Source organism: Pogoniulus pusillus, chromosome 1, assembly GCF_015220805.1.
Source record: "Pogoniulus pusillus isolate bPogPus1 chromosome 1, bPogPus1.pri, whole genome shotgun sequence".
NCBI lineage: Eukaryota > Metazoa > Chordata > Aves > Piciformes > Lybiidae > Pogoniulus > Pogoniulus pusillus.
Window position 1 is genome coordinate 43,665,690 of NC_087264.1, and position 18,746 is coordinate 43,684,435.

An 18,746-nucleotide genomic window follows, 5' to 3' on the forward strand; every position below is an offset into this window, starting at 1 on the left:
CTGTAACAGACTCCTACTATGATGTCTGTCTTGTAGCCCCTCACCCTGATTCTTGGCTGCAAACTCTCAACCACAGAGACTTGAATTTAATTAGCAGGATTTGCTACATGCAACAGACTTTTGTGTGCCTGAGATGTGATTCTGTTCCAGGAAGGTAGTATATTACAACTTGAAAAGGCTATTTTTTGCTGAAATAAAACAAGCTCTGAAGCTCATCTCCTGGATATGCAGTGTACAGCAGAGACTGAGGGAGACAAGTCATTACATGAAAATTGTGATATCTTCTGTAGTTGGTTTTCAGCTTTATCAGAAAGGTCAGATTGCTCCTACTGCACCTAAGGGTGTTATTTAAACATAAGCATCTATCGAATGTTCAAGTGAAGTGATATTAACAGGGAAATATTGGCTCAATGGCATTTTGCATGGGTGGGAGTGAGAGAGAGAGAATGAGCAAGATCTTGAGATGCCACCACTAAAAAAGACAGTTGGGTTCACAGGGCCTGTTATGTAATAGTATGATAGCAATTATTCTGATAGGGAATCTGTATTGTCAAACTGCTGTTGCTTTGGGTTGTCTATGAAGATTATATTTTGCTGGGCCAGCAAATAAATGGCACAGCATAGTATGTGTTTCCCATTTCTCATTACATCCCTCCTGGTTAGTTCTGTGACTGCATGTGACATCTCTGTTGGCTCACTCTGGTGTTATCACTGAGTGTAGTCCTGTTCTGACTAGCTTCAGGTGGGAGCTCCTCGCCTGGGCCCTCACCGAGGTTACAGGATCGCACATCAGTGCTGGAGGAAGTACAAGCACAACATTGTTGCTGTGATCTGGATAGTGGTAGGCTTAGTGGTTTCTTGCTGACATATTTTCACTTTTTTTCCTGTAGAATATAGGCCTTAGTGCTGGAAAAGGCCTGTGGGTCATTGAGTCCCAAGTCATAGAACAACAGAATCATAGAATCGCCTGGTTGGAAAAGACTTTAAGACCATCAGGTCCAACCAAAACCCAACATCTTCCTGTACACAGCTGTTACACCACATCCCAAGCACCTCATCCAAACAACTTTTAATCATCTCCAGACATGGTGACTCTGCTTCCCTAGGCAGCCTGTTCCAGTCCATGATGACCCTTTAGGTGATTTTTTTTTTCCTAATATCAAATCTAAACCTCCCCTGGCCATTTCCTCTCACCCTATCACTTGTTACTTGAGAGAAGAGGCCAGCCTCCACCTTGCTAGAACCTGCTTTCAGGTAGTTGTAGAGAGCAGAGGCCTCCTCAGTCTTTTCTTCTTCAGGCTGAACAACTCCAGTTCCCTCAGCTGGTCCTCACAGGAACCTGTGTTAAAGACCCCTCACCAGCCTACCCGCCCTTCTTCGGGCATTATCCAGCACCTCAATATCTTTGTTATAATGAGGGTCCCAAAACTGAACACAGTATTCAAGGTGCAGCCTCACCAGTTCTGAATACAGGCTGTCATTGCTATTGCAAATAGCCATGTCATTTAATTTCTTTCAATAGCAATACTACTGTTTCTTAACTTTGAATTTCTTCTTCTGCTGTGTTATTGAAAAGCTACCTCAGAACTCAGGTCCGATAATGAGGAGACAGAGTCTCCAGTTTGCATCCCACAGTGTGCTTTAAGCCAAGGTAGAGTCATTTATTTTTGGGCCAGTGTTATCTTTCAGGGTTTTTTTTTTTTCTTTCTCCTTCCCCTTTTAGGTAAGGAAGATTATGGATAGGAAAAGCACAGCTTTTAAGTGTGAACCAAAAGATTTTTATTTTTTTAAGTTAATCTTTTGGTTTGTTCATATTAACATTTAAAGGGCTGAATTCCATCTTACAGGTTGCAACTGTCTGGCTGCAGAGGGTTTTCTTTAAAATTGGATTAACAGGACACCATTGCAAGATTTGGTTTATTTTGACAGCTATTTCTTTCCAAAACAAAGAGCTAAAAAGTGTTACTTTTCTACCCTTTTAATGAAAGCTTAACATTTGTACCACAATACAGAATGAAAAATGTGTCAGGGAGACCTTGGAGCTATTAAAGAAACTGTAATGCTCTCTATGCCTGTGATAATTTTTTTCAGCTAGCCTTGGTGTTTTCAGTGTTGAGAATGACTGTAAGCACAGGGAATAAAGAACACTGTTTCCACTGTACCATGATGTGATCTGAAACAGAAGGGTCACAGTTCATGACATACCATTTTAAAATGAACAAAAGTCTCAAAAGTTACAGCTGGTAATGATTTCCATAGTTGCCCTGCTGCCCAAACAAGAAAAAAAGATGATGAAGAGTAGAACTGCACAATCTAAAATGTGTCACAAGTAACTATAGTTTGTGTTTTATCTTGATGTATGTCAATTCTGTCCTTGCCTTACAGTGAGTGAAGGTGTGTATGGCTTCTCTTCCATAGTGCTTTTAGATCTTTGCATGTTTTGTTTTCATTCATTTATCTTTGAGTTAAATTTTGCCTTCATCAACTCTCCCACAGTTGGCATGTCATGGTCACGCAAACTTTTCACACAGATCAAATTCCAGAGTTAATATAATCAAGAGTATTGTTTTTAAGGTTTCAGACCTGCATTTCCATCCTTACTAAGAAACCTCTTGTGTTTCAGTATTTAAATAGGCTCATGGATTGTCAGAGTGCAGGTAGCTGACTGCTATGGAAATTGGTGAGCTTGGGATAGCAAAAACTGAGTATTAAATACAGACAAAGATAGCCAGCTGCCCATAATGCATTGTCAATACAGTTTTAATGCTGCTGAATGCCCTGGATCATCATCACAACATTTAGTAGAGATGCTTGAAGATCAGACTCCCAATTCTATTCATCTGAGAGTCAAACCAGTGTTGAGAGTCTTACAGTTAGGTCTTCCTGCAAAGTATCTTATACTCTCCATTGTTTCACGTTGTAAATGGCTTCAGAAAGTGCTACCTCATCACAGGAAAAAAAAAGCTGAACTTTGTCAAAATTTCTCTCATGGTAAGCTAGTCTTCCAATGAACGGTTAACAGGCTCAGGTACTTGCACACTTACAATAGAGTTACAATGAATTACAGACATTTTCTTCCAACTTCTTAAAATGGTTAGTGAATTGGGAAGGAAGAGTGAGGAGGGGGTTGTAGTCAAAAGAGGACTGAAATAGTAAAGTCCTCCCTCTTTTGTTTGCTAATAACTACTTGGCTCAAACTCTGCCTGATTCTTCTGCTCAAAGCAGAGACCAAGAATTAGAAGTCAAACAGCCATAAGTGAAATCTTTAAATCCAGGGTCACCTAGAATTCTAGATGACAAATGCAAAGTGCTTGAGTGGTAAATACTTTTGTTGTCTGTATTTAGCCCTTAATCCTGGATATAACAAATATTACAGAACTTCTCCACGCTCTCTATTATTCCTCCACTTGTACTGGGTAACGTTCCTTCAGATGACTGCTCTGAAGAGTTTCTGCACATTTCCTCTCAGCTCAACAAGGTTTTATAAATTGCTCTTTCCAGTACTGAAGCTGCTTAGCAAGGCATCTGATGTCCTCTGTGCCGTAGCCTGTGGAGGGGAAGTAGAAATTATTTTTGCATGACTGAACCCTGTATCTTGCACCATGGGCTTAAGCTGATATACTGGCATCCTCCCTGCTGCTTTTTTCTAATCACTTTTAAAATAAATTGTAAAGAGGTGCCAGTGTTTACATCTGCTGTTGTTGCCATTGGGTCAGGCTGTTGTGCACCTACAGGTAATGTGTGTCAGGTTAAGGATTGCTTCCACTCTGAAAAACAAAAGACCCGTGGCTTTGAGATTTGGAGATCAGTAATGGAAGGGACTATCACCTGGTCATGATCAGGTAATCATTTGCTAATTACAGAGGTACCTGAAATCTGTGGTAGGTTGCTGTGGAAGTGTTTGAAAATGCTGTGGAAATCTTTGGTTTTCCATTAGTCTGAGTGCTGCAGCCAAGCCCAGAGTTTCAAGTCATCTGCTGACAATCCTAGGATTCTGTCATCCTGATGGGTTTAGAAAGAACATTAAGATTCCTTACTGACATGAGTCATGTCGCACATCTGTACAATTTATCACCTCTGAAATCCCAGATGTGATAGCAGATTAACCATGCACAGAGGCAATGAATTGAACATAGTGGGAAAGGATATTCCTGAACAGATACGAGAAGAAATTGTCAGCAACAGGCTGGAAAAGGGGAGATGATAGCTACTGATCTTTTCAGGACTTGGAATGTCTTTTTCTGTCATCTAGGAAAACTGCTAATATCCCTGATCCGCAAAGCACCTTTGAGTCTTATCTTTAGCAGATGTATCCAACTGCATAAAGGTTTGAATAAATCTGTCTTTGCTTCTTGACTGTTCGAAACGGGAGGACTGACTTCCCATTCACAGTCACCAGCATGTTTTCAGTCAATCACCCAGTCACAGTTCAAGGAGGAAGATGTGACTCAGATGCACTAGGCTGTCTGTTGGCAATCCAGACTTGCCTTCCTTCCCAGAAAGGAGGAGGAAGAGGATGAAACAGCAGGAAATTGTGCAAAACCAGTTTTAGTCCTTTTTTTGAGAGTTCTAGGCGAAAGAGAAAAGGCATGTAAGTTTGTACATGTTGACAAAAGGCTTGTCCTACTCTGGAACTACCTCATACCATTTGATCTGGAGTAAAGCAGAAAAGGGAAGGAAAGAATAAGGTAGTTAATTTAAAAGCTTGCTTTCTTCAAGGCTCCCAGGGAGTTTTTCCAACAAGTTAATTTAAAAGCTTGTGAGCAGTAGTTACACAGGGACAGATAGTACTCATATGGGTGCTGTAGGCATATGATCAGATTTAAATATGCAGCTGTGAAGAGATGAACATATGCTGCGGAGTAATGTATGTAGACTTACTGACACAAAGAAAGGCAATGTGCAGATATGAAAACAGTCACCTGAAAGAGGCTGTGATGATATTTGAAAGATGTATATTCATTTCCCATGTAGGCAGACTATTTATATCCTAATCCATAGGAATTACTGTGACCATGGTAAAGCTGACTCCACTGACATCCTCTGATGGTGTGAAACAAACTCTTCCTTTATTTGGATTGTGTTCCTTTCCACGGTGAATATTCCATCAAATGATAGTGATTCAGGGGCTCCTAGCCACCAGTGCATTGAGAGACAAAATCTTTTCCTGTGTATAACCTTGCCACATGCCTGTCTTTTTCCGATCAGGACGTATGTCATGACAAATTATTGTCTGGTATGTCCCCAGCCAGAAAGCAATCACAGATAAATATGCAGGTTTGTCAAAAAGCTGACATATTTTGTGTAGAATCATTTGATTTCCTAGTTGATCTAAAAGGAAACAGCTTTTTTGGCCTATGTCAGAGCTACTGGGTTGCTTAGTATGCTGTGCTACCTAGGTAATGTGTCAAACCGGAGTATTTGTAGGTCTCAGGCATTCTGGAACTAATGGTTTGAAGACTTTGAAAACTTCATAATCATTTGTGAACTGAACCTCAAAGTTCTGTGCTGGGTAGATCAGTTATGTTCCAATGTTATACAGCAGACAGATAATTTTCAGAGGCGCTGACCATTTCTCTGTAGCTCTTATTCAAACAATGTTTACTTTTGCTTATCAATTAAGTTGACTTTCTGCTTTTAGGTAATTTATCTGTGACTGTTCTCTTTGCATACCTCCTATGTGCAATTTTTAATTAAGATCATTTTGCTTGCAGACTCACCTGTCTCTGTCCTATATTCCTGAACCTCGAGGGTCAGCTTGCTGGCAGTGCACTGTGTTGCCCCTATATAGCTACAGTTTCAGCTTCACTATTTGCATATCTTTTTCTTTCTGTAAAAGACATTAAAAACAAGAGGAACAATACAAAGGTACAGGCCCTTTATCTGCTTTCCCATTAGGTGGGAGCATCTCTAAGTTCAACTTTAGTGGATGATGTATTTAGAGAAAGGTTTGGTTTAATTATTTTAATTTCTGTTTCTTTCTTTTTACCTTGAATGAAGATAACTTTTGCATGGTTATTTGTGGAGGGGGAAGGGAACAGAAGAAAGAAGCTGTATTTTGTACAATCCACCCTTAGAGTTTTTTTCCATCTATCCTAAATTTTGTGCTTAGGTCTGTGAGAAGTAGGTGCATCCATACATACTCAGCAACAATCAACAGCTGCATTGGCATCACCTATTCAGAAAGCATCTGTGGGAGAACAAATATAATCAGAGAAATGTGAGAGACACGGAGTTGGTGGGTTTTTTTCCTTTAGTGTGTCTGCCTTTTATACTTATGAATTACAGTAAGAGGTATCTTGTGAGGTAAGGAGGATAATAGGACGTCAGAACGCACAATAGACCTCACACCTTGGAAGTAGCAATCGTTCTGTGAAGATGTATAGGTCATGCTGGATGGCAGGACATGCTTCAGGTATGTCAGCTGCTCCTCCCAGTCCATTAGCAAACTTGCTGAGGGTGCACTCTTGTCTCCTCACCCAGATCATTAGTGAATATATTAAACAGGGCCGGAGCAAATACTGACCCCTGGGGAACACCACCAGCCACAGGCTTTCACTTAGACTCTACCCAACTAACTCAGAAGAGTTCTGTCCTTCAGACATTTCTCAGTCCATCTCACCACCCAGTCATACAATCTGCACTTGTTAAGCTTGTTTGTGAGAGGCATAGGACAGTGTCAAATGCTTTTCCTGTGTCAAGGTAGACCACATCCACTGCCTTCCTCTCATCTATCCATCTAGTTATGGCAGCTCCCCTTGGCACTCGTGGGTGCATCCCTTCAGGGCCGATGGATTTGTTCAGTTTGCTTAATTGCTCTAACTCAAGTCTCTTCAGACGAGGCAAAATCTTCCTTTTTCTCAAAAGGAAAAAAAGGAAGTTGCAGCATACAACTGAAGTATCACCACAAAGCTTTTGTGCCCCATGTCGTTCTATAGCTAGCCCTATCCAGCTGTAATTTCTCTGAACAAACCTTTTCACCTGCAGAAAATCTATTCCTCTTCTATTCTTCTAAAAACATAGGAGAAAACTGTTTCAGAAGAAAATGCAGTACTCTGTGAAAACAATACTCGGCATGAGTCTCAAAATGGTAATTCCTCTGCACTTAGTTTCCTTTGAACTTGGTTTTGTTCATAAATTGTTCTGGCACTGGTTGTGTGTGTCATGTAGCTCTCCTGGAACGTACTGGCTCTTCATGCTTGCAGAGAGACAGCTGCTCTTTCCGTGGTGGTGGCTGTAAGATGAAAGGATTAAGTTGGTTTTACCTTTGTAGTGCTGTATACTGTAGACATCAGCCACAAGGTATCATAAAAAGGTAATCAATTACCTGGAAGAATAGATGGATCTTCAAATATTGTTTGCTTTCATAAGAGAATTGCTTTCTACTCTGACTTTTTAGGCATTCATTTATCTTTTGCCTGTTGTGGCATAATGCCAACAGTATTACAGGAGAAGCAGGCTAGAGGGAGAAGGTTGGCTGCTCAGAAATTACTTCCTTATCATTCTAATTGCTTAGTATACAAAATTGAATTTGAAATTAATTTTGGGCAAGACCAAAATTCAATGCATATTTGAAATAATAAAAGAAATAATTGCGATATCTTTACTTTCTACAAATAAAACTCTACTGAAAATGTGAATTCATCCAGTTTCCCCCACACCCCCCCCCCCAAAAAAACGTTCTGAGTGTAACTAGCAAGAAAGGAGGAGTATTGACAGGATGAACAGAAGGTTATATATATATGTGAGGATGGCTGTTAAAGAAAAGGACAATGCAGACACTGCTGAAGAGAAGGAACTTCTTGCTCTTGAGGTTTGGCAGATGGAGGGGAATATAAAAGCTGAAATACTACAGTGGTTTCCCATATGTTTGGGATATTTGCCACTTCCCTATACATTGTAAATTATTTGAACACTATAGAACAAAACCAGACATAACATTAGGAAATGCACTAAATTTATTTGGATTTCTGTCATGTTTTTCATCTGAGGACTATCAAGTACCTCGTAAGGAAAGTACTTTGTAAACGTCTTCCTTGAGGACATTTTATCCTGTCTTAGTAATGGAGAAGCTGGGATACTAGTAGAAGTTAGACAGTCTTGCACTGAGAGAGAGATAGTTGAAATAGATGCCAGTATTTCTCTTTTTCACAAGAATACACAATTCCAGGTAAAACATGCTGTTGTCACATGATGCCTCTTTTCTGGTTGTCTTATTGAATGTAGTTTTCTGTGAATATCTCTCTCCTGGATTCTTTCTGATGGAGTAACACTGTTAAATACAGAGGAGATAGTACTGGCCTCAGTCTCTTTAATAGAGGAATCAATTGGATTTGCATGGTTTTTAGTCTGTGAAGACTGATACTTTATCAGTCTATATGTTGCCTGGTGTTGCACATTAAAACGTTGTTATCTGTTTTTGTAGAGAAGGAAAGGAAAAGGTACAGGTCTTTATTGTCATGACAGAGCATAGAAATATACTAATCATTTTCTTCTACTATAAGGATGACCTCAGAAAAAGTACACATGCAAAGTTTCTGGAGTTACACTAGCTTTGTGATAATTTGTTTCAGATTTTCTTCTTCATTATTTCTGACACATAAAAGTGAAACAAAGATCCTCATTTGTAAGAGAAATCCAGAATGTGCCTTAATCTCTTTTAAGATTGTCAGACTTCCCCAAAAGAGCATAGCAGTGGAAAGATGAGTGTTTTCTAGCAGAAACTGCACAATTTCTGTGCTCTTTTCTCTGCTTTGGCTCTGGGTCAGCACAAACTTCTCATAGCATTACATCAGATGAGACTAGGTCAGCCAATTCTCTGTCATACAGCCTATGTTAACCCAGTCGAGTTTGATTGTATTTCACTACTTTGTCTATTTGGCACACTGTTTAGGAGAAGAGAGTGTATTTTTCCTGTCTGAGCTGCCAGGATCTGCCATTCGCTTGCTTGTTCGTTTATTTACCTGTTCTCATAAATGAGTCTGATTCTGAGTGAACAGCACATGGGTCAAAATAATTGGTTCAGTATGTGATGCTGTGCTCCCTTCTTAAAACTCGATTTTTTGTTTATTTACCAGTAAAAGGAATTTTTTTCATCTATTTTTCATTCTAGACAAATGTTTGTCCTCTCAGTTTTCCTGTTGCTAAAAGAAGCCACAAATACGACAACAAGTAATTTTTAGGGGTTTGTTTGTTTCCATAAGAAATTCTAAAATTACAAATGGTTGAACTCCTGAAAGTAAATCCCCTAGCAGCAGAGGGCTTTTTTTTAATAAACTGAAGCAATATCTCCTAGTTCAGCTCTGTACAGAGGTAAAGCTGCAGCCTCAAGTCTTTCGTATTTGGTGTGATTACTGTAAGTTCTTTCCAAGAGCAGTGATATTAGTCTTGTTCTATTACATCAAGTTCTACCTTGAGCACACAGTATCTGGCTTTCTTTAATTCTGTGGGGTAGCTTAAATTGGTATCTGTTCTTTTCCTGAACTCAGCAGTTGCTGTGTTCTGTCCAAGAAGCAGCATTAGTATGAGACTACACGAAGTGTGCTTTGAGTTCTCTCTTAGCATGGAATATATGTGTAGAATCAAACCCATATTCTCAAATTAAGATACAGTATCAAGGTGTTTCCCCCAAGAAACACTGGATAATTCCACCCATAAAATATGCTGTTACCTATTTTCTCTCTTTTTTGTCCCTTTTTAATCCCAAAGTCCTCTTTGTTCCTTTTATACAAGGGAAGTGAAACACTTAACTGAGGTAAACCTATGGTCTACAGGAGGCCCAAAAAGGATCCTCTTCAGTTACTCAAGTAATATCATTTATTCTGTGGAAATTGTTTTTGAGCAACATGCAGCACCAAATTAAACACCACTCTTTGACTCTAAGAAAACATCTTTCTGCTTGTGTTTCATGACATTTTTTTGTCTTTCTCATATGTGACATTTGTCATAAAACCTTGGAGAGAGAAAAGCCATTGCAGTTTCTTGCACTCAAGATTATCTGTATTTCCTTTGCTTTTTCTTGTTGCTAATGGTATATGAACTTATTAGGTGCAAATGCTAGACTTTTGTATAAATATGAAGCCTTTTAAGGTTCCAAATGAGCAACAGCTTCTCTAAATTTGAAAGCCTAATGAACAAAATTAGAGAATAAACTCAGTTAAAATCATTTAACCTTCAGTTTATCTTTAAGGTTTGAGTTCACATTTCAGCCTGCCATCACCAGTCTTTTCTTACAACTAACTTTTAGAGCATTTTTTGCCTTTAAGCCCTGAAGAACCATTCAGTTGAGGGTCGATCAAGGGCCAATATTTGGCCCAGCTGACATAAAAAGGTCTTGCCCAAGGTTCCAGACAATAATGTTTCACATTCCTTTTCAAGTCTGAGAGCTGTATGTAACAAGTATGTAACACACCAACTTTACGTTGTCAAGCAGGGTTAGTTTTACTGAACGGAACAAAAATGTTTCTGGTATTTGTTCATACTTAGAGAGGAGCAATGTAATTGAGGAGAACAGTGCAGTGGAGAGCAAAAAGTGAGGTGGTACTTAGATTAAGATCATGTGGGAGTCTGCTATCTCTCAAACTTCTGTGCCTGCAGACAGTGTTTGAAAGGTGATGGCATTAGAACAGTTGAATGTCATTCTCAGTTTTTCCACAGGTAGTTTGAAAATGGCATAGGAGCTTTGTAGCAAGCAAAAATGTAAATTATTTACAAACACCTCTTTTTAAAGCTTCAGTCACTTCTGTGATTCACTCAGTGGACCAAGACTAAGATTTGCAGATGTCTAGCAACTGTTACTTCTGTTCTTTTGCCAATCTAGTTAATTTGATCAAGTTAGAGCATGGTAACTGATTCTTGTTAAGATATAAATGAAAAGGGACTGATATAGGCAGAATAACCTCCCTTGTCCTACTGGCCAGACTATTCCTGATCCAGGCCAAGATGCCATTGGCTGTCTTGGCCACCTGGGCACACTGCTGGCTCATGTTCAGCTAAATTTCCCCTGCACCAGGGGAAATTTAGGCTCGAGGTGAGGAGAAAGTTCTTCACTGAGAGAGTCATTGGACACTGGAATGGGCTGCCCGGGGAGGTGGTGGAGTTGCCGTCCCTGGGGCTGCTCAAGGCAAGATTGGACGTGGCACTTGGTGCCATGGTCTAGCCTTGAGCTCTGTGGTAAAGGGTTGGACTTGATGATCTGTGTGGTCTCTTCCAACCCTGATGATACTGTGATACTATCTACCAGTAACCCCCAAGTCCTTTTCTGCCTGACTGCTCTCCAGCCACTCTGTTCCCATCCTGTATCACTGCCCAGGCTTGTTGTGGCCGAAGTGTAGAACCTTGCACTTGACCTTGTTAAATCCCATCCTATTGGACTCTGCCCAACCAGCCTGTGAAGGTCCCTCTGCAGGGCTCTCCTAACCTCCAACAGATCAACACCTGCTCTTAGCTCGGTGTCATATCTGTAAACTTACTGATGCAGGATGCAATCCTCTAATCTAGATCATCAATAAAGATGTTGAATAGGACTGGGCCCAGCACTGATCCTTGGGGCACACCGCTAGTGACTGGCTGCCAACTGGATGTGGCACCATTCATCACCACTCTCTGAGCCTGGTTCTCCAGCCAGTTCTTGACCCATATCAGAGTGAATCTATCCAAGCCACGAGCTGCCAGCTTTGCCAGGAGCTTGTTGTGGCAGGCGGTGATAATAGGCCAAATGTGTTCCGTATCTTATACCATGGCTGAAGAAATTATTTAAAACAAAAGGAAATCCCAGGAAATGAAAGAGTGAAAACCATAGGGAGGAAAGATGGATTGAATGTTGAAAGTTAAGTGTGAGCAATATGGAATATATTTTATCAAAAATGGCTTTTTAAATGGTGCTTTCTCTTGCTCCAGAAGACATTATTGAACAAAAACCCAAGCCCAATGCAATTCAGTTTGAATTTATCACTCTATTATTTTAATATATTTACTCAGGGTTAACAACTCATTAAGCATCAAATTGTTCCCTCTTAATGAATCCCTGATGGTGAAAATGAGCTGCCTACAACTGTATGGTAAAATAACAATGGCATGGCATTGGATATAATAAAGGATGTAATAAAAATCAAGTAAATGCTGTTGAATATTTGGTGTGTGGATGCCATACTGGTTTTGAGAAGTGATTCCATTACGATAGTTAAGTTGATGCATTTGCTATAGGGTTGTTTTTGCTTTCAGGAATTGTATTTAATTTGACTTTGGCTTTGGTTAAAGGGACAGATACTTCATGTATACCAATTGTTAGGCTGTTTTCATCATTGTCTGGGGAAAAATGGTGGGAGGAGGAGTGGGGAGCAATTTCAAGTCCTCCTTCTTCTGCATGGTCTTTTATGGTCTTTTTGGACAAACTGAGCTCTTTCATGTGACAAACTTCCTCCAAGGCTTTCATTCCAAATACTGCAGTGATTACAGGACAGACTCAGTAGTAAGGCTAAATTATGCCAGGTGTCTAACTAAAGCATAGTAATACTTACTCCCTGGCCCTGACAACTTGTCAATGCCCAGTCTGGCAAATTAACAAGTAGAATGAGGAAGGAGGGGTAGTAAAACAGGAGTGTGGTTAATTAGTCAAAGATATATAGATAGATAGAGTTTGCAAGTTCTGAATGGTTAAATACTAAATAAAGGACCATCATGACAAAACTATGGGGGGTTGGAAGGATCCTCTGGAGGTCATCTAGTCTAACTGCCCTGCTAGAAGAGGTTCACTTAGTGCAGGTTGCACAGGATGGCATCCAGGAGAGTTCTTAATGACTCCAGAGATGGAGGTTCCACCACTCTTCTGGGCAGCCTATTCCAGTACTCTACCACTCTCAAAGTAAGTTCCTCCTCATGTTTAGATGGAACTTCCTGCATTCAAGTGTGTGTGCCTGTTACCTTTTTTTCTGTCACCTACCAGAACAGTTCAGTGGTTTATACTGATGCTTGCTGTTCTGCCAACTTGCTCCTGCAATTTTCTTCTGCAGGTGTTCTTGCCTTTTTTAATGATTCTTTTTACAAACACCAGTATCTGTAAATTCCAGGAAAGCAAATAGGTCTCTGTAAGATATTCTTTTCCCTCACAATAGTAATTCCATGCTACACATGGCAGAATTTGCTTAACTTTATGATGCTTGCTGCCATGATGACAGGGGTGTCTCTCAGTGGGTGACAGATAGCTGGGCAGTATGTTCTCAGGAATGGGCAGGCTATTGCTGTTAAGGTGTGTTCCAATGACATGACCCCTTCATCAACTGTCTCTTTCACACCTCTGTGCAGTCTGTTCTTCAACCTGTTTTTACACTTGTAGGTGAAGGGATACAAGGCAATCATTTTTGATGTTAGGCAATACAAGAGAGCTGAAAGTTGGAGGAAAATGGCTAGCTGTTGCAAATTACTCTGACTCATACTGATTTTCAACTCATTTCTGTTATTTTTATCTCATGATCATGCCCATTTGCCTTCAGTAATTCATGTTGATCATTTAACAGTGGTATAACTAAGTAAGCTAGACTCCTAAAAGAAGCAAACTTGCATCACTTTAGCAGTAAAGCATAGGGTGAGACCGACACAACTGTGAATAATGTCAATAGAATCTGCTGAACATAAATTAGAGGAGACTCTAGGCCTTTGCCTCTGTTTACTACTCATAGCACTCACAGCTAACTTCATGACTTATGGATACCTCATGGCTGTATCTGACAATGAAGCATTCACAAGATGTTTGACTTCTTCAGTATTTTTCCTAGGAGAGTCCACTCTGTGGTCATCATCTCCTGTCTTTGTGCAAAACTTGATTTCCTGAAACCAGACTATGAAGTCTGTGGCACTGACTGTATAAACAGAGATCTTGTTTCCTACCAAACAAAAGGATAAGCCTTATACTCTGAGCAGAAATTTGGCAACAGCAGAAAGAACACTCAACTGGCAAACTGGTGGATTTTTTCCTTCCTTTCAAAGCAGCACATAGGTTTCTAGCTGTGGTTTCAATGGAAGGAGGAGGGAATCACTGTGTGATCTAGGGTCTGGGTTTTTTTGTGACAGGTAACTATTGTTTTGAAAATATTTTTTGTGTGTTCATTAAATAAGTGAAAGTCTCCATTCTGCAAACTATTTCTTTTCACTTCCTTCTCAGGAAGGCTCTCTTGACCTCAATGGATCATCAGCTGCTAATGTAACACTCACTTTGCATAGAAGGAATTATTGGTCTAATGTGAAATGAATTTCCTGGCACATCATCAGTATAAAAATCTTAAAGGAGGAAAGGGAAAAATGTGGCCTCATTTTTAAGGTTGTCTTTTTAGTATATTGATTGTTTTGCAGCATTAGCATCCTCCAGAGGGGAAGGTCAATACCATTATAACTCCCACTGCTCTCACCCACTCTCTAGAACAAAATTGAATCCAGTGTATTATTGAAATAAGAAGAGCATGTGAATGCATTTATTTTTTTCACTTTTTAAGTCACATTGAACAATGGACACCTGGTGTATCAGCCATCAAACAGAGAATTAACTGTGCTAATAGCAGTGCAGATTCAATGCTGATTTAATTCTGACTGCAGAAGTTAATCATCTCCAACACGTTGGTGATATAATGGGGAGGATTCATGGGTCCTAGAAACCACACTACAAAGTAGCAAATCAAATCTGATGCCATCATCTCCGTACTGAATCACTGTTTTGACACCACATAACAGCTGGGCATCTTCATTGCTCAATACAGTCAGGAAGTGTGGGATTACAGCAGGAATCAAACTCTTCAAGCTGCTGGGCCTGTGAATGTGCAGTTCTGCACGAAACATCCCCACATAAAATTAACATAGTAATAGGCAAAATAATAGCAGAAACCAAGCCCTGTAAACCTTTCCCAGCAATAATTACTAATTGGCAGTTTTCCATGTTCATAGAACATTTTCAAATAGCAGTGGCTTTCTTAGAGACAATGCTAATTGGAAAGTTTCAGGAGGCTTGGGGGAGTGGATTGTGGGGGATTTTTGGTAAGGTCTGCGGGAAAGAGTTGTTGAGGTTTTGTCAGTATTAGTTTATAACTACAGAAAAGTTATTGTATCACCTACTTTCTGTACCTGAATGGGTGGATTCTTGGGGGTCTGTGAGACAGCCAGAGTCTAGAGGTTGGGGTGGGTTCTTTTGGTGAAAATGTCAAAAGCAAGGGAAAGTGATTATTGCTCTACACTGATTCTGTAAGATGAACATATCCACCCAATGGCAGCTGAGCTAAATTCCACCTGCTGGTTGCATGCAGCCCACTGAACATCTGATAATGGTGTCTTTCAGGCTCTTTATACACAGATCAAATTGGAACTGGTAAGCCAGAAGGTTACCTGCAGTTTCGATGTGTGTCCTTATAGGCATCTAATATTTTGTTCCTTCCAGCAATTTTGCTCTTTTAATTAGAGAATCTTGTGTGACTAAATCTGCCTTACTCCAGAGAAGGTACTACATGGCTTAACCTTCTTTATTCTGTGGTCTGTTTTAAGGCAAAAAATTAGGTGTCAGAGGTATTTTTACTAAGGAGGCAAAGCATCAGTTACACTATGGTGTTATTTTTCAGTACCTGGAGAGCATTCATTAGGAAAGACCATCAGTGTAGTGATAAATGGCTTACATTAGGTTTTGGGTTAAAGTTACTCCTCTGGGAGTCTCTGTCTTCTTTCCTTCCTTTTTAGAGGAACAAAGAAAGTGGTCAATTTGTTTGTGGCTGAAATTCCACTGGAGTCTATTGTCTCCTATATCAGTAAATGCTGCCTGATCTTGTTTTGCCTGTAGGTTTTGTGTTTTGTTTTGTTGTTGGCTTTCTTTATGCAAACTTATTCTCGTTGTGACAAAGCTAACATGAATTTCTTTGCACATTATTTCATTTCTAACATACTTCTAGTATGTTAGTTACTTGAATCCTTCTGCAGCACTGATCTCTGACTCAGAATTGCTGTGAAGTCTTTGGAACAGCGAGTAACTGTGGTCAAGAAACCATCATTGTAGACTGTGATAATCTTAATGTGAGTCACATTTTAGGAAACAGATTTGCAGCTAATTCTGAGAGATACAGGGTTGTTCTGAGGAAAGAGGTCTAAGAAGTTGACCAACAAGGTGAAAGTCATTATTTTCATGTTGTGCCAAAACCAATGGGAATGTAAAGATAACATGCTCCTATGTAGCTAAATATCCTTTGGTTTACCAGCCTCTGAGGTGTTTCAAGGGTTGGGGGAGAAGTGTACCGGTTCTGTGTTAAGCTGGGGCACTATCACTTTAAGGGCTTGTTTTCAGTCATGTATACTTTCAAGAGTTTGAGTGTTAGGGAGGAGTTTTTCAATGATGACCTGTTTTGAAAAAGTCCATGCAAAATGATGCATCCATTTTTGAGAGTGAAGGTGAAGGAAAATAGTTGTTTATTGTTGTTTCTTCTGAAGTGTAACCAATGTTACTAGGCAGTTTTGTAGGAGCTAGCATTTGTGGGAGAGATATTCAAACTTCTGGCCCTTCAGTGTATGATTCCATGGTTTGAAGGGTGTTTCTCCCTTGAGACAATTAATAATGCTGGTAAAGAATCCCATGGCAGAATCATAAAGGAAAAGAAACTGAATAGCAGCCGCTAAGTAAAAATAGCTTCTTCTGGAATATTCTGCTTTTCCCTCTAGCCACAGAACAGGACAAAAGCATGGTAGAAGGAATTAGATAGCTTAGCTAAGACTTGTTTTTAAGTGCGAGTAAGCAGGCATGGTGTCAACAATTTAGGATGATGATTATCAAATATGGAAGATACATGAAAAGCTTCCAGCGCTCCTCACTTGACTTGTCAAGCAGAAGTTTACTGCAGAAAGCAAAAAGGCAGAACATTCCTTCTGCAGGGAATGCAAGTTGAAGGCCAAAGTATTAATAAAAAGACTGTGTGTCATCGAACCCTCTTCCTCTGTCTGGGAACTCACCTGTTTGAATTCTGCTGGTAGTCTTCCCTCTCTGCTCCACTATCAGGGACCCCTTCAACAGACTAAGAAATTCCTATGCTAGAGTAGTAAAAATTCTGGGCAAACTGAATACTTAAACTATGTGAGGTATACAGGAAGACTGATAGGTAGACTTAAAATTGGTGATGCACAGGAATACAAAGGCTAGAGAGAAAGAGAAGATCAGAAGGTATCCAGTTGTGAAGGAAGAGTAGGGACTAACGTGAACATTCTCACACCCCAGTGCTCTGTGAAGGCCTAGACTAGGATTAGAGGGTTGGAAAAAAGCCAAAGGAAGAGATCTGTGTATGCAGGATAAGTAACATGTATTACAAATAGCAAGCACTCTGTTATCCCTTAAAGAATCCAAGTTTGATCACTTTCTGTCTTCCAAATTTGCCGTTAATGGGTTTGTTATAGCTACAGAAGATGAACTGAAACAAAATAAATGTGTGTTGCACAACCAGTAATTTGACTCCTGTCCTCACGGTGCATCAGTTATCCTATCTAGAAGCAGCTAGTAAGGGTGTATTTTACCCTTGCTAAGGGATATCTTTGGGGTACCAGTGGTTATTTAAATAGACCAAAGTTTCTTGGCTGCTTAAACATGTGAGTTGCTTGCAGACTGGCTGCTGTAGCACATCACTGAAACTCTTTCAGTCCTCACAGACAGACACAGAGCTTAAGCTCCCAAGACACTCCCAGCTTGTCCTTCCGTGTTATACACAAGGCTTCACCATCTCAGCTAAAAGCTATTGTGTCATTGCTCTTTCAAGGGCTGTCACCTCAATACTGCTCAGCAGGGCCATGATTCAGATCCAACTGGAGTCAGTAGAAAATATCCATCTGGCTTCCTGAAGGCCATGCATGACTTGAGCAAGCTGATAGGCAAATATAGAACAGACATCAGTGGTGTGTGTTCTAGCAGCACTGCTGGGGCCTATGCTGCAGCTCCTTCAAATTCACCATGCTGGGTGCATGTGTGGAAGCAGCTGTGTCCTGGAGGATGCTTCAGGGAGCAGCTGGCTTGGTTGCTTGCTTCCATCTTGCTCTGAGAACAACAATCCATTTCTGAACAGCATTGCCCACACTGGCTGTCTATGTCAGCGCTGTTCTCGGTGTGTTTGTGTCTGCAGCCGTGCACCACAGTAGCCTTGTTGTGTGACAGGTGGACTGTGATGGTGGGGGAAGAATACCATGTGTGCACCATTTTTATTGCTGGCAGGCATGAAAGAGAAGGAGAGGATGCCAGCTATTATTTCAAACCTTGGAACAAGGGGCGTACAGGAGAAAAGTGCTCTAGAGTTCTTGCTGGCAGATTGTGCCCACTGATGGAAGAATTGCCTAATTTGAGTAATAAAAATGCCTTGAACTATAATCTGAAGCTTTCTAACAGTTGTATGTTATGGAAGTAGTTAACGAGACTTTCTTTGTTTGAGCATTGGAAAGTCTCCAAGACTCACTCAAGAGAGAAATTAGCAAATGTCTTTTTTGTTTCCTGAAGCAAAATTGTCTTGCTGAAGTGCAGAGAATACTCTCTCCATCATCACCACCTAATCAAAACCAAAGTGGTTGTAGTGGGGGAACGAAAGAAGTGGGAATATACGGAAGAAAGACAGAGGTAAATTAAAACTAATTGAAGGGGGAGGAGAGGAGGGGAAATGGTTCCAAAATTCTCCAAGGTTTTGCTAAGCAAGGGTCCTACAGCTGCAAAAATCAGGCAAATCTGTGTTCCACTCATTCTGGAAATCTCTTTCTAA

At 40.2% G+C, this 18,746-nt stretch overlaps 1 protein-coding gene across 36 annotated transcripts in view; it reads left to right on the forward strand.

The window, feature by feature from the left end:
* The window catches only part of NRXN3 (neurexin 3), a 1,092,565-nt gene that overhangs the window by 884,409 nt on the left and 189,410 nt on the right, over nt 1-18,746 (forward strand). The window lies entirely within an intron of this gene.